Genomic DNA, 25,453 nt, shown 5'->3' with positions numbered 1-25,453 from the left:
TGTAACATGAAGGCCTGCTCATTGGGGTATCTGTCCTGCCTGGTACCCCATAGCCGGCAAACCCCAAAGAAAATCACACACAGAGATATCCATAAGATTATAAACTGATTGGCCCATTATCTCAGGCTACTTATTAGCTCTTGTAGCTTATATTAACCCATTATTCTGATCTGTGTCAGCCATGTGGCTCAGTACTTTTCACAGAGGGCAGATCACATGTTGCTTCTTCGGAGTCTGGGCAGGAGTGTGAAGGGAGCTTCCTGCTTCCCAGAATACTCCTGTTCTCATCACCCCACCTCTACTTCCTGTCTGGTTGACCCACCTATACTTCCTGCCTGGCCAATCAGCATTTATTTAAAACATGATTGACAGAATACAGACAATTCTCCCACACCACAGGCTATATGATCTCCAGTGGCACAGTTGGTTTTAGCTTAGTAATGGTCCCTGCCGCTTGCAGCATGCGTATATAACTTACTTTAAAATAAGAATGGATTTTTTTAAAAAGAGGAAACATACAGTAATGGAAACAGTATAAAACTGCCTACCTCAAACAAACCCAAGTTTTCTTCTTTGTTTTATTTTTCTCATAGTGAGGCTTGAAACTATATCCTTGACTATGCTGCTCAAAATCGAAACCATGAGTTATGATAAATTCCAAAATTTAAGTTTTTAATTGAACTTATTTTAAGATATACTAAAAATATGATTTTTGAATATTTTTTATTACTGTGTCCAAATAATTGACAAAAAGTAACTTATGGGAGAAGGATTTGTTTTGGCTCAAAGCTTGAGAGAATAGTGCCCATCATGGTAAAAAAAAAAAAAGTATCCATCATGGTGAAAAAGTATTCATCATGGCAAGGTTGTCCCCATCATGGCGAGGAAATGCCCATCATGGCGAGGATGTCCCCATCATGGCAAGGATGTCCCCATCATGATAAGGAAATGTCCGTCATGATGAGGATGTCCCCATCATGACAAGGTGAGTCAGTTTGCCAACAAAAATTACACATCACAGATGGTTTTTTGATCTCACTGTTCCTACAATATGAAATCTTGTTTCTCCTGAGTTTTTAAAGTCTTATCTCTGGTATGTGTTTTCTTAGCAGTCAGTCAGAAAATTCCATTTGTTCAGGATACAGTTTTGTGTGAAAAGGAATGAAGTCACTCTCAATTACAGTTTCAACAAGATTTGATGATATTGTTCACACTTTCTAGGGCTCTCGATAAGCAGTTACGTCATGGACGATGTGTCCTTTGTGGGTGGAATTCTTTCACTGATCTCTTTCCCTCTCACTTGTGAAAGACAGAGGAAAGGGAGACTGAGCATGGACTGCTAAAGTCGTGTTTGTATTTTCCTACCTATATTCCTTACTACTGTATTTACTATTTATGTATATATGCATAGTTTATGCATATATGCATCAATAGTTAGTCACTGTCCAACAATACTTAAAGATTGTTAACATTAAATATCGACAATATTCAATATTGATTTTAAACATCAAACAGAACTGAAACAGTACAATAATCTATAGTATTTATATGTAAATGCACACTATATATTCTCTTTTCCAATTAGCCTTGAAATTAGAGCTTTGATTGTGAAGGTGGGAGAGTTCTTTTCCTGCTTTTTACTTCTTAATTGGCATACAATGTTAATACTTCTTTGTAGAATGCAGTCATAATTCAGTTACATGTATATAACATGTAAAAGTCAAACCAATGTAATTAACAATTTTTTTTCTCGAAGACTATCTTTTCTCCTGTTTTCACTTTTTTTTGGCCTATTCCTGACTTCTTGTGTGTGTGTAAACCTATGTGTAAACGTGTGTGTGAGTGCGCATGTGTGTACATGTATGTGTGCGTGTGTGTATGTGTGCCGTGTGTGTGTGCGCGCACGTGCGTGTGTGCATGTGTGTATGTGTGTGCATGTGTGCATGTGTGTGTATGTGTGTGTGCCTGTGTGTTTATATGAGGAAGCCAATATCCAGTTTCATTCTTCATTATCTGTACACATTTGTTTTTTTGAGACTCTGTCTCTCACCGGAACCTGAGTTCATCAATTAGACTAGGCTAACTAATGGATAAGCCTGAGGGAACCACAAATGTTAGCCCAGGCTAGCCAATGGATAAGCCTGAGGGAACCACAAATGTTAGTCCAGGCTAGCCAATGGATAAACCTGAGGGAACCATGTATGTTAGCCCAGGATAGCTAATGAATAAGCCTGAGGGAACCACCTATGTTAGTCCAGGCTAACTAATGAATAAGCCTGAGGGAACCACCTATGTTAGTCCAGGCTAGCTAAGGGATAAGCCTGAGGGAACCACCTGTGTTTGCCTTCCCAGTGCTGGGATTACAGTGTAACCATGCTTTAGCTTTTGCAACTTTACAAGGGTGTTAGGGCACCAAGCATAGGTCCTTGGGATGGTGTGCTAAGCACTTCACCAGCTGAGCAGCGTCCTAGGCCCCAGTTCTGAATTCCTTTAAATGCGTTTTTATTAGCCAACTATATATTATTGCTATAAAGGTTTGAGGGTTTTAAAAATATACTTTAATTTTAAAATTGCATGTACTTCCTTTTTGCAGGAGCAGTAGGGGCATGCGCATGATCCCACATGTGAGATCAGAGAATAATCTGCAGGAGCTGTGTTCTCTTTCCACTGTGTGGGTTATGAGGTTGACATCTTAGATCATCACCCTTGCTGGCAATCACCTTCACTCACTCAGTCATCCTGCCAGCCCTAAATATATCTTTAGATATTTAAAGTCATAGGCTCCCATTCTGCTTTCTTCCTTTTGTGATTTTAATGTGTTACTTCATGTCTTAAGACACATGGAATGCTAGCTGTGAAGACATTCAGTGACTGGTATCTAACTTAGCGTGTGCACGGTCTTCGTAAGGCTGATGGAGTTGATAGTACACTCCGATTTTTAGCCTCAGCACAGCCAATCTCTGTGTTGAAATTTTCATAGTTTTAAACCAAGTCACTCACTTTGAAACATTTTTAAAAGTTTTTGCACCAAGAATTAAATACATTTGAGCTGAAATCCAAGACAATTCTATAATGTGTCGTGTACCTTTCTAGTAAATAATTTAGGCTGTGTGAAGGGCCAACTGCAGCAATGGGCTGTGCTTACAGTCCTTCTTGTTTAAAAATAGTCACGTGGGAGACAGAGGTGAGGCACGTGCGGATGAGGGAGAGGTTGAAGGATCAGCTCTACTGATCCATACAGACAAGAGCGACCACGGGCTTAGCATCGCTGTTTCTCACCTGTTGATGACCCCGTCTACCTGGTGTTGTCTCATTTCCTCACATTCATGGCTTATTGCTGTCCTGTTTATCTCAGACTAATAAACCTCGAGTAGAAAAGGGGGTGTAAGAGAGGAGAGAGGGGGAACACAGGTAGGGACAGGAAGGAAGGATTCAAGGATAAAGCAGGAATGCGAAGGAGGGGCGGAAGAAGACAGAGCAACCTTCATGCCTTTTAACTTTAGAAACGATTGAAAAAGACATCAGGGAAATAACAATGTTTAATTTACCTTATGCACACCGTTCGTCTAATTTAATCTAATCATTCTCATAACAATGGAGCCCACTTTAGAGAATTATTCTCACTTTATAGATGAGGACATTGAAGTACAGAAATGTTGAATAACGAGTCTTAAGTAAGTGTGAGCAAAACAGCCTGAGATAAAAGTGATATTTTTCCCATTGCTCTTACATTTAAGGTGATCACTTTTCTATTTTATTAAAGAGAATAATTATACCCATGCCATTTAAGTCACATAGAATCTTCAGTGCAGCATTGGAACCTTGCCCGCGTGTCTGCGGGTGTGTCCCACTGTTAGAAATCTGCACAGAGTTACCCAGCTCAGCCAGATCCCCAGACGAGCATCACAGATGAGCAACTCAGTTTCCCAGCTCAGCCAGGTACCAAGAGGCACAAAAACTGAAAAAAAAAATGAACTGAGATATTTTCTATCTAAGGTAAACTTGGATGAGCAAAGAGGGATCTGGGAGGGATCATACTTGATATTGCCAAGGAAATAACTTCTAGGGTGATTGTTTTTAAAGAACTTTAAACAAGAACCAAAATGATCATTTGAAGAATTGAAGACACTAGCGGTTTCTGAATGCCTGTAAGGCTTGAGATAGAATTGGTACAGAGTCCTGAAGCACTGTCTTGAGTGTAGCCCGGATGCTTTTAACTTTTGATGGAAACCATTCCAGCCTGCCCGGAGAATCCCTTGAGAAAAAAAAAATGGTAGTTGGTTGTCCATTTATTTCCATCCATCCAAAGGAAATCCCACAATTATGTCTGCTTTGTTACTTAAACACCTGAAATAAGACAGTGACCCCACATCCCTGTCTGCTGGGAGTTCATTTGTGCCGCAAACGAGGGTGTCGGCAGTTGATACATACAGATTCTGCTTGACTACATGCAGTTTGCTGCAGAGAATAAATCATCTCTCCCGTAAGTCTGAAATGATGCATCCCTACCGTGAGGTCAACTAGCTACACTGTTTTCTGAATAAGGAATTTCGTCTGTAAATCTCAATTCTCTTTTTTCCCCCTGACGGTCTGATTTTCTTTTTTTTTTTTTTTAATACACATCCTCCAATTTGAGACAATTATTTTCATGCTGCTCAGAAATGTCCCCGTGAATGACAGGATAAAAAAATATATTATTCATCCGTAGAGGGAAATGTGGGGAGCCTGGCTGTGGTTCTCACCTCCCGCCGGCCCTTGCTTTTTATCAGAGTTACACAGCCAATTAGGCTGCACAAGGTGACAGTCTAGCGTGTGCTCTCCGAGATCAGCACCTTGGCAAATGAGGTCAGGGCGCTTCTTGTGGATTTAATTTTTAATTGAGTGGAATGTGGTTGAGATAAAATATATACATCAAACTCCAAGAAGGGTCAAAGAAACCAATTGTCATATTAATAGTGGGTCATATTTTAAAAGTTTAGCAAATTCTGGAAAGTAAAAACAACCGTCTTCATGTTTCTTTTCTCCATTCCTTTCTTTCTTCTTTCTTCCTCCAAAAGTCCACAAGGTAAGGCTTCATGATTCTATTAGGATAATCTCCTAGGGTCTCCTCAGGACCCCCTTCTTTGTATCAGTCATAAGACCGGCAGAGGAGTAGGGATGCCTCTCAGTGCTGGAGATGGATATTTTGTAGCAGAATTCCACCCCAGGATAAAAAGCTGTGCTAGAGAATTGTTCCTTTCTGAAGATACTTGCTTTCCAGACAGTTGGGAGAAGTCTGTGGCAAAGTACCATCTTCCCCTTGCATGGCTTCAGTTTATGGGGTGAGGATGTTGAGAGCGTTTAGAAGGGCCTGGGGTTTGGAGCCAGAGTTGCTCTTCTCTGCCGGACATTGTGGGTGAGGTGGGACAGCTGAACCTGGCGCATCTGACTCAGAAACTCATGGAATGTTTGGGAAGCAGATGAACAAAGTCTACCAGCTTCCCATAATACAGTGAGAAATGCCTCCAAATCCAACCTTACGTGATATTTGTGGGGAGGTTTAAGCTATTTCTCCATTTTTAGAAATTATTTAGCCAGTTTTAGAAGCCCCTAGTGAATTTTCATCCCAAAGTTGAACAATAGCAGTGACTTTGGAGAAACAGGTAAATACATTTTTCCCATGGCAGCGGACGCACGATGGTTTGCCAATGTCTGAACACTTGGGTAACAGAGGCAATCACTGGTGTTATTTTTTAACTTTACTTCTAGTCCAAAATCAGAATATTAAATCATGGGTGCAGTTGGCAAATAAAATTTTTAATCCTTTCACATAAAAATTGAAACAGCTATTATTTTTTCCTATATAACTGACCTGGCTACAGCCATGTGCACATACATATATTCTAAGACTTGTTTGGAATTGTACTTTGTAGCACAGTAACTACAAGCCACGTATAACTGTTTGAACTAGATTAACTAAAATTAATAAAATTTGAAATGCGGGTTCTCAGCACAGCCAGCTACATTTCAAGCTCTCACTCATGTCATGTGACCAGTGGTTGTTGTCACTGCAGCTGACTAGCACAGATACACACCATTTTAGCCCTTCCAGAAAGTTCCCTTGTACGTGACAGGTTTAGAGAATCTGCTGGACCAGCTTCTCCTCTGGCATTACTTGGATGTTTGTAGAAAGTAACTATACATTTCAAAGTATAGTTGCGGCACAGTCTGTTCTTACTCGGTGTTCTCACCCGTGGACGCTTCCTCTCATGTGCCTATTATTTAAGTGATGTCATCTGGAGGGCTACTCATTATTAATATAAGAGCAATAATAGAGCTTAACATGTCACTTGATGGTGGCGGCGGTGGTGAGAGCAGTAGTGTTGTATTAACAGCAAACACCACCTTCCGTGTGCTGGCGTGTGCTGGCATGTACCCACCATGCCTTCTAAGCCAGAAGTTCCTAAAAGGATCAAACCAATAAATTCGACTCGAATTTTGACCTTTTACCTCCTATCTTAAACTACTATCCTATGGCACATTGGGAATGGGATTCATGAAGACAACGTGGGGGCTGGGAGATGCTTGGGATGGGGTGAAGAAAGCCTAGAGGAATGTGTTGCCATGCTCAACTCTCTACAGATTACAGCTGTGTTTGTAGAGGACGTCTGGCATCAGGGAAGACTAAGCTGATCCAGCAGGTGTTTCCCTGCTAAAATCATATAGAAATTGGGGGCTAAGGCCGTAAACATTGAGATCTGCGAGAAGGAGGCCCCACCAGACTCCAGGAGAAAGGAGAAATGTCTAGGTTGGCTGAAGAGGCAGAGCCAAAGCTGTCATGTCCTACGGACATTTAAACCCAGACTTAGGATTCCAAACCTGTGTAGACACAGAACTGTGAGAGCCCCTTTAAAAATAGTAGAAGGCAAGAAAGGAGGGGCCGCTGAAAAGAGGTGCGCTAAATGAAGCATCCATTTTCTGGAAACACAGAGAAAAAAAAAAGTTTGCTATCTTCCTGGAGTAATCCATAAAGATAAGTTACTTATGAGATACTAACCCCTCAACGTGTGAAGAGTTGCTCTGGTGGTTGATTCTACCTGCCTGACAGGTCTACTAACACCTAGGAGGCAAGCTTCTGGCTGTGCATAGCGGGGATTATCTCTCAGTGATATGGAGAAGGCCACCCTCAGAGCGGGTGATACCGTTCCCTGGTCTGCATAAAAAGGAGAAAGTCAGCTAAACACCAACATCCACTGCTCTCTTCCTCCTGACTGCAGTTGTGCAGCGATCCAATGCTCCACAGTCCTGCACCGACTTTCCTGCTGCAATAGGTTATACCTTCAGCTATGAACCAAAACTAAGCCCCTTCTCCTCTGAGTTGCTTCCTTCAGGGTTGTTCTCTTTTGTTCTTTTATGTGTATGGGTATTTTATCTGACATGTATGACTGAGCGGCCAGAAGAGGGTGGCAGATCCCCTGGAGTTGGAGTTACAGAATCAAACCTGGGTCTTCTGGAAGAGCAGCCAGTTCTTAACTCCTGAGTAAAGCAGACAGTGGTTGTTACATCAATTGCTTGATATAAAACTCCATGTTAAGAATTAACATCTAATATAAATGTTAGAAGGAGATAAAACAAGGAATGAGATTGGGCAACTGTAAGGAGATAGTGGAGAAGAATTTTTAGCTAAGGAAAAGGTAAACATCTTTTCTACCTAAGATAAAGTAAATTAGCAATGATACAACTGGTAATTAGCCTTCAGAATATTACAACCCAAAATACCCAAGCCACCTAGAGAAAAGGCGTGTCACCTAAAACTTAGCAGGACAATGATCTTCTCATCTGAAGACAAAGAAAAACTACCTTCAAAGTCATAACGGAAAACAACCATTATCCTGGGGTTCTGTGCCTCAAGTGTGGCAAATATGAAAGCAAAGTGATTTTCAAAGCTATAGTTTAAAGATTTTTTACTACACAAATCATTTTGAAGCAAGATCTTTAAAGAACCGCTTTAGTAAAAACAAATAAATCCAGGGGGAAAAAAGGTGGAAATGTCAGACCTCAAGGCATGAGGCACTCGTGAGGAGCAAGGCCATTTGGGAAGCATCTAGAATTTTAAGAATCAAATATGGAAATAATTGAGGAAATACATGCTGACAATTACTTTAATTGATGTAGTTGGACGTTTTCATCAGGATCATCTGCTTTCTGATATAGAGGTGGAGAGTTATTGTTAGTTATAAAAGCTCAGCCAATAGCTTAGGCTAGCTAGCTAGCTCTTACAACTTATATCAGCTCATACATTTTCATCTGTGTTGTCGTATGGCTCATGGCTTTTACCTATCCTCCCACATGTCTGTCCCCCTGAGTCAAGCTGGCAACTCTGCCTTTCTTCTTCCCAGCATCCTCTGTGCCTGGAAATCCTGCCTAGCAATTGGCCATTCAGCTTTTTATTAAACCAATCATCTTCACAGTGTACAAAAGGGTTATTCTATCGGTTTGCTTTAATTTTAAACCAGTGGGTAATCAAACTACAATGCAATATCGTGTTGGAGTTTAAAGACAGAAGAAAATAAATTATTTAATATCTTCACATTAACTTGAATGATTATAGCCTTAAAGGTATAAAGTTAAAAATGGATATGAAAACTTTCAAAGGAAGAAGGACATTAGGAAAGGATTACACATCATTTAAAATTATGGAAGTATAAAATGTAGCAGACCCTTAAACAAGTCTAAGTCCGCCAATAGCTACAATGACCACAAACAGGTGAAAATTTCCATTTGAAAATAATTTTCAGAATGTCCTTCCAAAATTGCAGCAGTATGTTGCTTCTGAAAGTCAAACCTAAGCACAAAGCTACAAAAAGAGAGATAAAAGAAGGCTACCAGGCAAGTGCTATACAAAATCAATCAAGCTTTGCCACATTAACCAGAAAAGTGTAAAAATGTATTATTAAGGCTAAAAATAACTTCTTAAGAACAAGATAGTTTCCATGTAAACAGAGCTGAAGCAAACATTTAAAACTGGAAAATACCTTTTATATGGCCAAATGCTGAGTACATATTCCCAACATTTAAATCACAAATAGCATTATTAAATTCTTTAAAACATGCTTGTTGAAAAGATGAAAGATAAAAAGTGTTGGAGAAGACACAGACAAGGGGAATGCATCTTTTGGAGAGTCCTAGAAACAGTCTGAGTAGAGCTACCATATGCCCCAGCAGCGTATCGATACGCTGAAGAAGTGTTTGCATCCTCGCGTTTATTATACAGTCTTCACAATATGTAAGATGTGGAAATAACTGATATCCACCAACAGGTAAAGGCCATGTGATCTACGTGCACATTGGAATGCTATTCATTATTACGGGGGGCAGTCTGTCATTTGTAACATGGTGGCTATGGAGGAAAACATACTCACGGCAGTAAGGCAGGCTCAGACACCAATGGCACATGATCCCACTTACATGTAGATTCTGTATTTACAGTGTTGGGCTCTGAATTGCTGAGTGTGTCAGGATGACTATCAGAAGGTGGAGGAGGGCTTGGACGTGTAGAGGAGAGAGGGTTTGGTCAAATGACCCAAAATTTCAGATGAAAGGGCGTTTGTGATCTATTATTGTACAGTAAACACCACCAATAAAAATATTACACATTTTAGAATAACTGAATTTCCAGTGTTTCACCAGAGAACATAAGCAATAATAATCCACTTGCTTGAATCATGCACCATCATCTGTATACATCAAGACACTATGCCATAAGTAAATATAATCTAGTTTATCAATCCGATGTAGTGTTAATTGGGGATTAACAAATATTCGTTGAGTACTGGTGTGTGAATGCATGGTATATGCCAAAGAATTAGAATCTCTTGGTTTTCCCTCCATTCATGCGCTGGTAGCAGCAGGCTTTCTAATATTTCAATTGTGTGGGGAAATATCAGCTTGGGCATTTGAAAATAATCTCTCAGCAGTTCAAATTTCCTGATCTATAGTTTTTCTCTAACAATTCCAGGGACATTACATAAATTATTCTAAGTATTAATTCTGATATTTGAACATTCTAGTACATAACTGTATTGTTTAGTAAACTGATTGAACTCCCACTTTTGAATGCTAAATTTGAAGGTTAATTTTATTGACTGTGTTTTTAACTTGGATGGTTCAAGTCCAGGGAAAGGATTGTTACAGAATTTTATTGTTTTTTTGTTTTTTGGTTTTTTTTTTTGCTTTACTTGAGATTTATTCTTTAAAATTTTGAGAAACTATACATGCAAAACACAATTTTTAATTCAAGCAGTTAAGTCAGCCTATGCTTAAAGTTCTTTTGCTTATGAAATAAACATCAAACAAAAACACCTTACAGCACTAACATAGGTTTCAGTCACTGACGCTGCAAAGTCCTAGCTGGAGTCCAGTGTGAGGGAGACCCTTCCCCTTCGCGTTTATGGATGGGATTATGAAGAATGCTTTCTTTGTCTGAGCTGTGTGTTTGAACGAGCAACATTCCGAGTTCTATAGGAAAGACAGACAGTGAAAATGCTTCTAATTAAAACATAGACTATAGCTGCAAGGTAGCTAAAATGGCTAGACCCCTATTTAGTTAAAATACCATGTTGGAAGTGTCTGTAAAGCTCAGTCACATAAGCCCTTCTAAATCCGCCTGCAGGCATTAATGCTCAGATTGGAGATGGCACCCTTATTTGCTAAGTGCAGAGACGGTTACAAAAGCGCTTTCCTCACTCTGAGGCTAAAAGCTGGAATATACTTTCATTTTGGCGACTGCCTGGCTCCTCTCACCGCCATAATTCTGATTTGGCTCAAACCCAAAAAGTAGCGAGTCAGTACTTACATGTCTATGGATCAAAATTAGATGAAAAATTGCTGTTCCTCATCTCCAAACCTATTTGCCGCGCTTTTTATAACCCTCAAGATGCCTTTTGTAATATGTGATAACGGAGCATCTGCCTAGAACAAGATTACTTTAATTATGGACTCAGTGTCCTATTTTCTGCAAGTGATCCCCGGAGACGGGCTTCCCGCGGAAGGAGAAGTACAAGGATACACATTAAAGCCCGACGTCAACCCCGAAGACATGGTTAACGTGTGGCAAGGGCGCCCATAAACTCCTTCATTTCCTAGTCTGCGCTGTGAGGGTGGAGTCCAGAGTGATAGGTTTTTAATTATTCTCGCATCTGCTGTTGTGACTCGGCATGGTAAGGGCAAGGTGGGCTTACCAGGTAACAAAATCTCAGAGGAGTCTACACGGGAAACATACTCTATTAAACAGAGTTGGCATCGTCCAAAATTTGCTCTGGTTTTTATATTTATGTGTGAATTTTCTCAACGAAGAAACAAGGTGCTTTAATTTCTAATAATTCTTAAATTAAAATGTTGGATAGAACATACTGTCATGTTTGCTTTCAAGTCTGAAAAATATTTGTGTGTTGTTAGTTAAGTGGTTTGCCTGTCAGTCCAGTTCTGGTTAACATATTGACTGCCTTATTATTAAGACTCCTTTGCCAACCAGAATAATAAATTTCACTTAGAATCAACATGGATAGGTTGCGTGTTTCCACGAAAAATCTTAATACCATTCCACCAACTCAACATTAATAAAATAAAAGAATAGAGGAAACTGTTACCTTTCCTTATTCATCGTGAGAACGAGGCTCATGGGAGTCTTTGGAGCATAGCCACACCCACATCCGGGTCACACGGAATCCGTCTGGCTTCTCAAAAAGGATCACTGAAAAATATTTATAGTTGACATTTTTTGGAAGGTTAAAGATTGTTCCCAATTCACTCAGGAGATCTTGTCTTTTTCTACTTCCATGTAGATTAGATACATGTATGTCTCTCTTAGGGTCCTCATTGTTGTCTAGGTTCTCTGGGATTGTGATTTGTGGGCTGGTGTTCTTTGCTTTATGTTTAAAAGCCACCTGTGAGTGAGTATATGTAATAATTGTCTTTCTGTATCTGGGTTACCTCACTCAAAATGATGTTTTCTAGCTCCACCCATTTGCCTGCAAAATTCAAGATGTCGGGGTTTTTTTCTGCTGGGTAGTACTCCATTGTGTAAATGTACCACATTTTCCTTATCCATTCTTTGGTCGGAGGGCATTTAGGTTATTATTTCCAGGTTCTGTTTATGACAAACAATGCTACTATGAACAGCACATGTCCTTGTGGCACAATTGAGCATCCTTTGGATACATACCCAAAAGTGGTATTACTGTGATGGAGGAGGGTCATCTTTCTATCTGTTGTTTCATTGGTTAATTAATAAAGAAAACTGCCTTGGCCCTTTGATAGGACAGAAAATTAGGTGGGCGGAGTGAGAGGGAAGTGGCCGCTTTTTTAAAGGGAGAGAGACCACACCCCAATGGGCTGGTATCTCAACGGCTATTGGCTGAAGGAGCGGAAGGAGCTCCTACAACACCACTGGGTCTTGAGGAAGGTTGTTTCCTAATTTTCTGAGAAATTGCCACACTGACATCAAAGGGGCTGTACCAGCTTGCATTCCCACCAGCAATGCAGGAGTGTTCCCTTTTCCCCACAACCTCTCCAACATAAGTTGTTATCAGTGTTTTTGATCTTGGCAATTCTTACAGGTGTAAGATGGAATCTCAGAGTTGTTTTGATTTGCATTTCTTTGATGACTAAGGATGTTGAACATTTCCTTAAGTGTCTTTCAGCCATTTTAGATTCCTCTGTTGAGAGTTCTCTGTTTAGGTCTGCACTCCATTTTTTATTGGATTGTTTGTTCTTATGATGACCAATTTCTTGAGTTCTTTGTATATTTTGGAGATCAGACCTCTCTCTGATGTGGGGTTAGTGAAGATCTTTTCCCATTCTGTAGGCTGTCATTTTGTATTGTCATTTACAGAATCTTTTCAGTTTCAGAAGGTCCAATTTATTAATTGTTTCTCTCAGTTCCTGTGCTGCTGGGGTTATATTTAGGAAGTGGTGTCCTGTGCCAATGCATTCAAGTGTACTTCCCACTTTTTCTTCTATGAGGTTCAGTGTGGCTGGCTTTATGTTGAGGTCTTTGATTCATTTGGACTTTAGTTTTGTGCATGGTGATAGATATGGGTCTATTTTCATTCTTCTACATGTTGATATCCAGTTATGCCAGCACCATTTGTTGAATATGCTTTGTTTTTCCATTTTATATTTTTTTGCTTCTTTGTCAAAAATCAGGTGTTCGAAGGTGTGTGGATTAATATCGGGTCCTCAATTCGATTCCATTGGTCCTCCTGTCTGTTTTTATGTCAATACCAGGCTGTTTTCAGTACAATATAAGGGATCTTAAATGTAGTCTAAAGCATTGAAATAAATATTTACACTTTCTTATCTGTGATATATGCCATATACACTGGAAAAAAGGTTAAAATATGTTGGTACAGATAGAAATTTTCATACTGCATACATTTTGTAGATAGACAGTTGAATCTGCATTATCTACATGTCAATATTTCTAAAAAAAAAAAAAAGGGCAGCATTAGTTTCTGTTTAGCTCCTGTGTGTTAGGAGTAAAAGCAGTTCACATCTCTTGGAAACAACCACAAAATGTCATCAGCCACAGGAAAATAATTCAGAATTCTTTCATATGATTACAGTTTTGAAGGTGCCTATTTCTCTACTTTATGCCATAGACCCAGATTGCTGTGCAGTTAAATACCCCTTTCTGAATTGAGTCACAGGAAGAGTGGAAGGGGAGGGAGGTATAGATGGAAAGCAGGAGGGGACAGAAAGGATGGGGGGATAGCTTGGAGGAGAGGATGGGGGGAACTTCATGGTTGGTATGTAAAATGAATGAAAAAATGTTATTTAAATAAAATTAAACAAAAATATTCTAAGTATTTTTCTGATTATGAAAACAATTCTTGTATATATTAAAATATTACTTAGTAAGACCCTTCATGTATATAGACTCACATGTTTCTTCTGTATCAGAAACCAGAACAGTGCCTCAGGGTGTATTTCACTAGACATAGATATGTGCTCAATTGTAGTTTTAACGGATTTGGAGTTCTATCATCCACTTTGTTTCCTAACCTAGCTTTTTTAAGAGAAAGAAACATTTACATTATGAATGTTTTCCCAATAGACAGCCATCCACATTACCATGCAGATAGCATCCTATTAGATATCTGTCCTGTGCTGTATGTACTCAGCCTGTCTTCTGCAGACATTGGGCTTCCCTCTGATGGGTGATTGTTATGTGATCTTATGATGGACAACCTCATAGCTGATATGTTTTGCATATTTTTCATTGAAACTATATTATTTTCATATTAAAGTTAACTCTGAATTAATTCTAATAAAACGAACGCTAAGACAGGTATAAAACTGCATTGCACTGTTCGCTGAGGTGCACGGAGATAATGTCAGTGTCCTAACTACTGTTCTCATGCTCCAGCCATTGCTTCAACTTTTATCATTCTGTAATGTCTGCTTCCTTCATTGAATCTCAATAAACACTTTAAAACGTTTGCTTTCAACTGAAGGTAAACGTTCTGTTTCCAAAGCCCCATGGAATTGACAACATTTTACCTGAGGGTCAGTAGAATGAGAAGCTTAATCACACTCACACACACACACACACGTTTATTGCTTTATTGTTTAATAAAATATCATTTTATATAACAAAATATAAGCCGATTAATAAATGGGGTTTGGCTTTATTATACCATACAAATTACCAGAAATTGACTTTCTGAATAGCTCATTCCCAAGTGATTGTAAGCGCCCGTTAAAACCTTCAAAATTATCACTCATTTATTAATACGCTTTTATGACAGCATTATTTTCATCTTTCCTTCCACATCCTATTTTGTCTTCTTTGTCAAAGTAAATTCTTTCTTTTCTTTTTCTTTTTTCTTGAGACAGGGTTTCTGGGTGGAACAACCCTGGCCATCCTGGAACTCACTCTGTAGACCAGGCTGGCCTTGAACTCACAGAGACCCTCCTGCCTCTACTTCCTCAGTGGTGGGATTAAAGGCACGTGCCACTACACCTGGTTTCAAAGTAAATTCTTAGTATCAGTATTTTTAAGCTTTTTTCCAAAAGAAATCCTGCAGCTGTATTCTAGAGCTCTCCAGTTATCATACAAACAAATAGGACCATAGTTAATACCAACCGTTCTTTTCTATTCACAAGAATATTTACACTAAACTTCTTCATCTGTGCAGTAGCTGTTTTCATTTTCATCTCTAGCTTTGCTGAATTCAAGGCATAATATCCCTACAAGATGAAAAAATTGCATCCTTGGTTATCTGGCTGCCCTTACTCTCAGCTCACTGGTCCATCAGTCTCCCAGAGGCACAAATCCACGGGGCATCAGTGCCCTTAGGTTTCCCTGGGAGTCAAATGGGAACTTGCAGTGAGTACAAGTAGGATCAACATCAGTGTCAATATGAAAGAAACCAGAGGAGAAGAATCTGAGCTCACGCAGTGATGGTCTCAGTTACTGCACCAACAGAGATCTCCAAGTGATGAGGGTTTGAGTCTCCAGGAAGGCAGAGTGTTACACAAGCTCCATTCTCAGCTCCTTAAAAGCCACTGAGCAGAGAATGTTGGCTTCATTGGCAGCTGCCGTGTAGTCAGGGGTAATATTAGCTAAAATAAGTTCAGTGTAAGGTCTTTAGCCCATCATTGCTAAAGAAAACCTTTGAAATTGTGTGTGTGTATGTGTGTGAGTGTGTATGTGTGTATATGTGTGTATGTGTGCGTATATGTGTGTATGTGTGTGTGAGTGTGTGTGTATGTATATGTGTGTTTGTATGTGTGTGTATGTGTGTTTGTGTATGTATGTGTGTGTATTGTGTGTGTGTATGTGTGTGTGTATGTGTGTGTGTGTGTGTGTCTGTGTCCAGAGAAACATAGCTACTCATATCCACTGTAAAGCATGACATTTTCTTTGGGCAGCTAGATTTCTATATATTGAAGTTTTTGCATTTTTATGCAAATTGATGATTTATATTTATTTGCTTCTTTATAAACGTAAGGAGCCTTAAAGCTACTACCCTTCTGCTGAGTCTACATTGAGAGAATGAAATTTCTGGAATACTCTCAAGTAGATTTTTACTCATTTCAAGACCCACTTAACAGCTTAACAAGACTTCTGGAACTGAAAGTGTAGTTGTTTATGAACAAGTTGACCACAGGGTTTAGATATCAACTACCTTTGAAATTTGTTTTTGTTGTTTTGTGCCCATTTACACAGAACTTTCTAGTACAGTGGTGGGGCAGGGGAGAACAGACTTAAGCTTGGATGATTAGTGCGTGTGAGAAGATGCTGAGCTGATAGCTCACACCTAAACTCCAGAAGCAGACCAGCAAGACTTGTCTCAGAGAACAAAAGCAAAAGACCGGAAGGAACTTAAACATGCTTTCCATGGAGATGCCCAAAGTCACACATTTGCAGGACGTGCCATTGTCAATATCTGAGCGGGAATATCTGACTTAGAGAGTAGTTTTTAGCTCTTTGGTGCACCTCTGCCAGTTCTCAGGGTTGTTGATATTCCTTGACCCACTCTGCACCATTTTCAGTGTCTGAGTATAAACACCTAACTTGCAGACTATCCTCTTAGCAGTCTGGCACACCTCAGCCAGGTCTCAGGATGGACTTTCCACAGCCCATTTTGCTCAATTCATATTTTAATTTTCAAAATAAGATCGTCACAATAGACAATAATAGCATTTAAAGAAGAAGTAGTGTTGTGAATCATAAAAATCAAAGCTGAGGAGTTGGCAATGCTGTAGGATGCACAATACTGATAAACATGTCATATCTCATTGGTACCTCGCTCTTTGTTTGATGCATCAAGTCAAATTTAGGACTCCACCGTAAATGTGAGGAAAGTGCACCCTAAAGTCTTTCACCCAACTGCCTGCCTTAGAAGCCACAACACATAGGTAAAGTTTGATTTTATTTCTCTAGAAAGGATAAAACTAATGTATGTCATTGTGTGTAAAATTTTACAAGGCCAAGTATTAGCTAGCATACACTTACACACTTGAGAACTGAGAATTTCTCAAATGTCTGAAAATGGGGAAAAAGTCATAGCCAAACTGACTCAAGAGACTGATTGTTTTGTAAATCAATAGTCACCTCCATTTCTGTAAGTTTGATCACTTTTGTCAGCAAACACTCTCAGTTTATAAAGTTGTTCCAATGACAGCTTAAGAACTGGGAATTCACAGTGGACCTCATTCAGTAGAACATCCCAGCGCCTCTGAGTCACCTTGAAGGTTGGTTATGGGTGCAAAATAAAGACGTATAACTTGGAAGACTAGTTTAGGGCTATTGTCAAGTCAGTGTACTGATGAGAGCAAAGTTGGTCTGTCCTGTTGTTGGGCTTATGTAGTATCCAGAACGAGCTCACCTTACAATAATGGGGAAACCAGGTTCTAGAGAGGGGAACACACCATGAACTCCATGGCAACCATCTGCAGTATAGCCCAGGCCTCTTTCCTGCTCACTACCTGCCATGGACCACTGACCCCTGTTCCCCAGGTCCCCACTATTTCAGGGTGGCAGGCAAAACAGAAATAACTAAAGAACCACATTGTCATAGACTGTTAGAAATAACTAAAAGCCACATCATCACAGACTGATAGCATATAACTGATTAAGATAGCGGTGCTTCACTTAGGTATTTTAGCTCTACAATGACCTTATAAATCTGGGTGTTCTGCAACAAGTTCAGATAGAAGTCACTGCATCTTCCTGTTAATGGTATCACTTGTACACTATGTTTGAGATTTCTTTCTCTGCCCATGGGGTAAACCTGTTGGAGAGAGGTGAGCCACTTGGTTGGTTCCCGGCCACTCAGCTCTGAAATAATCACATAGAAACTGTATTAATTAAATCACTACTTGGCCCATTAGCTCTAGCTTCTCATTGGCTAACTCTTACATATGATTTTAACCCATTTCTATTAATCCGTGTATTACCACGTGGCAGTGGCTTACAGGCAAAGTCTCGGCATGCCTGACTCTGGCAGAGGCTCCATGGCTTCTCTCTGACTCTGCCCTTCTTTCTCCCAGCATACAGCTTAGCTTTCCAGCCTAGTTCTGTTCTTCCCTGCCATAGGCTCAAAGCAGTTCTTTATTCATTAACTAATAAAAGCAACACACAGACAGAAGGACCTCCTACACCATAAACCTGTGGTTTTTCTGGACTCATCTAGAAAAATGGCTCATATAAAATATCCCATTAATGAAGCACAATAACACATAACCATACTTACGTTAAAAATAGTTAAGTATCATTCCCTCCAAGTAGGGTGACACAGAAATGTCCTCCCGGGTGATTGACTCACTCTGCTTATTTTCCCATCTGAAGGAAGGCACTGTTGCTTTTATTTAGCCTTTTCTTCTTCAAAATTTAGTTAAGAGAAAATCATAGTGAATTGCATAAACTATATTCTTGGATGTGTTTTCCTCAATTCTCATTCAATTTATTGCAAGACTTCAAATTGACAAGATTGTTGGTATTATTAGCTAACAAAAGATTGCCTGAGGATCACAAGAAAAAATATGCCCTGCATGTAGAAAGCATTTCCAATGGCCTTCCAGGAAAACCACTGTCACGCACATTCATGTATTCATCACTGACCCAAAGCAGAGGAAAAAACATGTTAATTAATTTCTCAGGTGACGTTAAACGGAGAGATGTTCGTTACACGGTATTAATGAGGAATTACACGAAATTCAGAGGGTCCGTGGGGATTCTTAGAGGGGACAGGAAATAAAACTGTGAGCAAATGTGAGAGGAAGTAATTTGAAACATTGAGACTATATTAGTGGGAATTAGAGAGCAATAACAGTAAATGTGGTCTAAGGTGGTAGTGAGTAGGAAATTAGATATAAGCTTGACGTTAACATAGTTCGAACACTACTGTATGTAGGACCTTTGTATCCAGGTTCCATAGAAGGGATCAGATAAAGAGAGCTCATTGGTCGTTTCTTGACTATGTATTGATTGAAACAGGGCAAATCCTAATAAAGCAAGTAGAAAGAAAAAGATTGGCCTTTGTCATATGTATGCAAACACGGCATGCCCCAGGGAATCAGGTACCAGTTATCTCCAGCTTGCCATCAAGGCAGTTCCCCTAACTCCTCTCCCTGACCTTCCTGAGGCAGAGCGTTTGACTTCTGCTTCTGAGCAGTAACTGTGGTCAGTTAGGTTGGTTCCACTCTGCTTGTCCATTGGTCCTCCGGGAAGACAGAAGCAGGGGTCTGAGTCAAAAGACAGGGGTAAGTGACATGGGACCTAGGCAAGTCAAAAGAGCACACAGGGACAGATGATGACATCCTGGGCAACATTAAGGACCTCTATTTCCAAGTGACCCTACATGAAAATGGCTTGGGACTGCTGGGTGAAAGATGCCTGGCTTGGAAGGGGAGTTAGTGAAAGTCACGTGAAGGAAACAGTTCTCTTAGTCATGGAAGAAAGCAACTTAAATGTGATACCCGTTGCTGACTTTTTATAGGTCCTGTGACTGCAACCAGGCGAAACTATTCGAATACCTGGTCTCGTTTTTAACAGCTTATTATTCACGAAAGCGTCATTAGCCTTCTCAAGGGCTTTATGGCAGGCCTATTATCTCACTTTTTGGCTGGATCCATAAGTTGGACGCTATAAAAAGTTCCACAACATATTTATACCTGGTATGTGTTTTACTCCAAAAGAAGTTGTGTGGGCCCATTAATCAAAGTCTGCGTTAGTTTATACTTGCCGAGGGAAATCCATAACAAATTAATTCAGCCCAATGAAATTTTGTCCTTATAGAGTGTTTCAAAACCAAATGTTGCCTGTTTCAAGTACGGTAGCAAGGATTTTATTTACAATCGGGTACATAACGTAGTTTGAGCTTCTTAGCATAAGTTACGGGGAATTAATGACTTGTTATTTATTGCTCAGCCACTCAGCAGAAGTGATTTATAGGGCCGCGCCACGCACTGGTGGCTGCTCTGCATCTCGATGCAGGCTGTCTCATCAATATCGTTAAATGAATTCTCAGTGACACCGCTCTGCTACTGTAGTTTTTGATATGAGGGATAACTGAACATAAATCAGGACTTAATGTTTAATTCATGAGATGTACCAATCTCTCGCGGAGGCGTGAGGTAGGTTGGGGATGTCACAGGCGTGTTTTACGGTGCCTCTACGTGCGACTTCGTGCACCAGGTAAAAATAATAGGTCGCTTTGCGCTAGGCCACTTCCCAGATAAAATGCGTTTTATTTTTATTTATGGATGATTGGACCCTATTGTTGTCCCACAAAAAGGACGCGCTTTGGAAAGCACAGAAGTGTAATGGAAGCCAACTGCAAGTTCACAACATCTTTAAATAAATATGGCCAATAATGACTTTAAAAAAATTCTTATTTGCATATGAGTTTTTAAATAGAACAATTGGTTACCAGCACAGATTCAAAAGAGTTGTCATATTTCAAGCCTTCAAACATCAGCAATAGGTTTTTTTAATGGCCCAATTAACTGTTGGAGCTGGGACCTGGTTGTTTCTCCTTGCCAGTCCAATCTGTGGAAAGAATAATACTACAGCTAAACATGCCAACAAAGTGGGTTTCTTGCTCATTTGGAAGTAAACAACTACACAAGGACAGGGGTTAAGATACACTTCTGCACCAACTTCTCAAGGAAAAGGTAGAAAAATAAAACCTCCTGGCATGGAACTTGACTGGCCTTGTTAGCTGTGCTGCAGTAACCTGCATTTGCGCTTTGAACCAGACACTGTCTCAGTCCTCGGTAATCCATGCAGAAGAGGTGATTGTTCCTGGAGGGATGGATAATCTGCCTCCAGCAGAGCTGCAACAAGGGGCATGGGGATAATGGTGAGAGCGCCAGGCTGTCGGGGCTCATCACCAGCCCACTGTACAGTCCTGTGATCCGCTCCGCTGACTGTCACAGAAAGGACTGTGACATGCTCCTGCCGTAGAAAATAATTCCAGCATATGCAAGAAACTGACACAAATGTCTTTTCCTCCTTGCTCTGGTTCCGGTTGATTAGCCCAAGCTTTGGGTGGTGATGATTTTAAGACCTAGTAATTTCGACCTTGCACGGAAAGGAAGATGGATGAGCTGTTGCTTTCTAGGCTGGAGTGACAAGGAGATGAGAGGAAATGACATTACTTAGTGGCGTAATAAGTAATTGATTTCATAACGCTTGGGGCAGAGGGCACAGAGAATACGCGTGCATGAGAGCGGAGGACCCCCAGGCATGTCAGCAGAAGGAAGGAGAGTGGGAAACGATTGTTGCCGGAATGGGATTGCCTTGAAGGGAAAAATTATGAAGAAGGGTGGTGGGCACAGCGTGACTGAGTCGTTCCTTTTCGTAAAATTGTGAGCTTAACTGGAAGTAGATAATTCATGAAAGATAGAGATGTTCCACAAACTGATTGTTGAAAAATGTGCTTCCTGGAATTTGTATCTAGAAGATTCTACAACATGAAAGAGGAAAACCTGACTCTTAATGTCTTAGAAAAATAAAAGCCTGTCTTTGTTCACCAGGGGTCATCAATGCTCGTGTTCTCCATTGTGTGTGTTTCTGATTCACCCAGACACAACAGGGCTCCTCTGTGAGCTCACCGTGGCAGAATTTTCTTCAATACTCTAGAGTAAATGACGACCTTGAAATTCTGTGGATTTCTAGTTTAGGCATCATTGAATGTTGAACATGGAAACCAAAGACAATTAAAATGTCCTTCTGTAATTTTGGTTGGATCCAGGTCAATGGTGTATGGTGTTCATTATGTAAATACCTTTAGTTTCTTTTTATTTCCACCTCAAGATTTTGTTGTTTTCTCTAGGGTTGTTGATTGCTTTTCCTTTCATTTGTTTCCATTTCATTTTTTTTTACAAAGTATTTCTCATTTTTCTCAACACATTCATGCCCATTGGGCTCTCAACGGTTCAAGCCTTGAGGTGAACCCCAGTAGAGGATTTGGTTGGGGGTCTACTGTTTCTGCTGCTCTCCGTGATGGCGGGAGGTACCCTGCTTTGGCCATCCCATTTCTGTGGTTTGACATTTTTCTCTTTCCGGATGCACATCCTACACCTCCACGTTTTGCCAGCACTGTTTGGAAGAAAACGTCCTACAGGACTTCTTGAGTAAACAGAAAAGTTCGGTGCTTCATTTGTGTGCAGATACAGTGCTTGGCCTTGAATGATAAACTGACGTGTGTAGAATTCAGAATTGTGGTCAGACCTGAATTTATATCCATACAGTAGCGTTATGCAGGGTAAGCAAATTGTCACTGTCTGTTCATTTAGTTCACATGAAGCAACAAGTGAAAAAAAAAAAAAAGGCCATATCCATGAATTTGTGAGAGACAAGGGGGAGAAGTTCAGTGCAGGGGTGAAGGAAGGGAAAGGAATGGGAAAATGATGTAATTATATTTTAATTTCAAAAATTAAAATAATGATAGAATTCAGAATTGAAAATACGTTTCTCAGAATTTGAAAACATTGAGCATCAATGAATGCATTTGGTCATCAGTAGTCAAGTTGGGAGCTAGAAGTCAGTAGAAGTTTGTTTATAACCGTATAGAATCTTTTTTTCTGCTTGTTTGTTTTGGGTTGAGAAATCTCAAATTTTCTGATGCTGCTCAAATTTATATTTCCATTTTTATCCATATTAAAAATCCAATGGTGCTTCTACCTGCAAACTTGTTTTCTTCAGGCTTAGAATGTTTATTGAATTCTGTCATTCAGGATTATTGCCTTTCCTGGCTTTGCTCATTCATTTATTTTTTTTCTCTCTCTCCCCTTCTTCCTTTCGTCTGGAATATCTCTATCTAAATTTTAGATAGGTCCTCTAGTTCTCTTTTTTTTTTTAAATATTCTCTTTTCCATCCTGTGTTTACTCTACTTTCTAAGCAATTGCTTTGATCACTCCCAATCTTCTTTTTGGGATGGAGTACTAAAATATGATATTCTATATTTAGGATCGATTTTTTTCTCCTGAATTTTTTTACCCTGTTCACGTAATTTAATGTTTCCACTTTAAACTTTTCTTTTTAAAGTTTAATTACTTGTGGTGTGTGTGTGTGTGTGTGTGTGCATGCTTATGTGTGTGTGCTTATTTGTGAAGCTTTTGTGGTGTCTGTTATCTCCCTCCACAGTGAGAGCCAGGAAGAGGAGAGCTGGGGTTTCCTTTCAGGTTGGAAATGCTCACTGACCTGCATTTTCAGGACATAGCTGTGTTCTTGATTGTTCCCGGTCTCTAGAGAGTAACCCCAGCACTCCCTTGCCCAGGGTTTCTGGTGGTGGCATGAGGGCCAGCGGGTGGGTAGTGTAGGGTTGAGAAAAGGACGGGAAAGTTTTGAAACAATGCTTAAACAGGCTTTCAAGCAGAGCCAATGTTCTTCGTTTCATCCTAAGTTCAGAACCCATCTAGGGCCACTGACTCCAGGGCTTCGCTTGTCCTCACTGCTGGCTGAAGACTGTTATCGTGTGTACGTTAGAACTTGTCTAGCAGCTTTGTGGTTGTCATGTCTGCTGTCTTCTTGTCACTTGGTGTTGTTCAAGCCACCATCTATTAACCTAGCAAAGTCCCCGTTATCATCTGAGGCTCATCCGGGAGCTTCTTCTCAGCATTTGCCACCGATGGTCACGATTGTTGCTTGCTGTTTCTCTACATTAGGCTGTGAGTCCATTGCTTTAACATAGAGCATGTAACACAGTTACCATGGGGGACCTTGTTGACTCAATGGGTGTAGGCCCTCAGACACTTGAGAAGAGGGACCTTTCCTGGCTCGATCAGCCTTGAATACTTTATACTTACGGGTTCAGTTGTAACAGTACCTGATTTTAATGGCAAGAAGATAAATTGATTTTTAAGCAGATCTCACTTTGGCTACTCAATCTGATGCTTGTTTTTCTTCTTTTTAGATGGTGAAAGGTATGTACTGCATCATACCAAGGTGTGTAAGGGGCTGGTCACTGTCTGAGTCGAGGGCTAGCCCACCTGCACATGGCCTCATATTTATGAGTAGATGCTATACTTACCTAGCCCCTGTTTCGTATGAAACTCGGTGAGATGCTTGGTTCTTTCTTTTCTCTCAAATGCGTGCTATAATATTAATGTTTATCTGAAAGATTAGGCTTCTCTCAAAGTATCTACTATAGTTTCCTCACCTCTTGTCAAAATGCTGGTTTCCATGATGGACGAAAGCTCATGATCTGAATCTTTGGTTTCCTCTTAGTTTAAAACACACAGATGCTGCCTTAAACTGCAGCAAGTGAGTGCTCGGGCTGTATCCCGCCACCTGCCTCCCGCACCAGCTAGCTTTACCCAAAATAATTACACAAAAACTGTATTCTTTTAAACACTGCCTGGCACATTAGTTCCAGCCTCTTATTGGCTAATTCTCACATCTTGCCTTAACCCCTATTTAATAATCTATGTAGCACCATGAGGTGTGGTTTACCAGAAAAGATCTTAACCTGCGTCTGTGTCGGGTAGGAGAATCATGGCGACTGACTGACTCGGCTTCTTTCTCCCAGCATTCTGTTCTGTCTACTCCGCCTATCTAAGCTGCTGTCCTAGCAAAAGGGCCAAGGCAGTTTCTTTATTAACCAATAGACATATGACCCTCCTCTATCAGAGTCCCCTTGAAGGCAGCCATAGTGCTCTCTAGCTTCTTGTTGCTTATCTAGTGTTTCTCAAGACACCACTGTGGCCAAATTCCAAAGGTGTGCCTTACGGGAAAACCAGCCTTTGGGCCTTACATTTAATTTTAGATCGACTGCGTAACCAATTAGAGCACATTTCAGTTTTTGCTTTTCTTTTCTTCAGATATTGCATCTCACCTTGTAACCCAAATGAGCCTCTTTTTTATATATCATTATTTTTATAGAAAGTGGGTTTTTTTCCACACAGTATATCCTAATCAAGGTTTCCCCTCTATCAACTCTCACCAGATCTTCTCTACTTACCCTCCCACCCAAATCCAAACCCTTTCTTTCCTCTCTCATCAGAAAACAAACAACTAAAATCAAGCAATGAAACCGAAATAGGACAAAATAAACAAAAGAAAAAGAGTTACAGGAAAAGCCAAGAAACAACTAAGACCGAGAAACACACATTCACACATAGATAAGTACTATTAAGAAATATAAAGCAGAAACAACTTTATACATATATGTTTAAATGTTTATATGTATATGTGCATATATATGCATATATGTATGTGCATCATGTATGCGTATACATATATATGTGTGTATGCACATGTATGTATATGTGTGTCTGCATATATGTGTGTACGTGTGTGCATATATATGTATGTGTGTTGTGTGTATATGTAAACATTTGTATATATGTGTGTATGTATATATGTGTGTGTATCCATACACGTGTGAACATGTAGGTTCTGTAAGATAAATGTAAATAAATAAATGACCCTGACAAAGCATTATGAAGCAAAGAACT

The 25,453-nt window shown here is 40.0% G+C and overlaps 1 protein-coding gene across 1 annotated transcript in view; it reads left to right on the top strand.

The window, feature by feature from the left end:
- Reln (reelin) overlaps positions 1-25,453 on the top strand; it is a 420,580-nt gene that overhangs the window by 130,269 nt on the left and 264,858 nt on the right. The gene's annotated exons all lie outside the window — the stretch shown is intronic.

This window comes from Alexandromys fortis, unplaced genomic scaffold (genome assembly GCF_014885135.2).
Source record: "Alexandromys fortis isolate MF-2015 unplaced genomic scaffold, M_Fortis_MF-2015_v1.1 scaffold_38, whole genome shotgun sequence".
Classification (NCBI taxonomy): Eukaryota; Metazoa; Chordata; class Mammalia; order Rodentia; family Cricetidae; genus Alexandromys; species Alexandromys fortis.
This window is presented reverse-complemented; position numbering and strand designations above follow the sequence as displayed.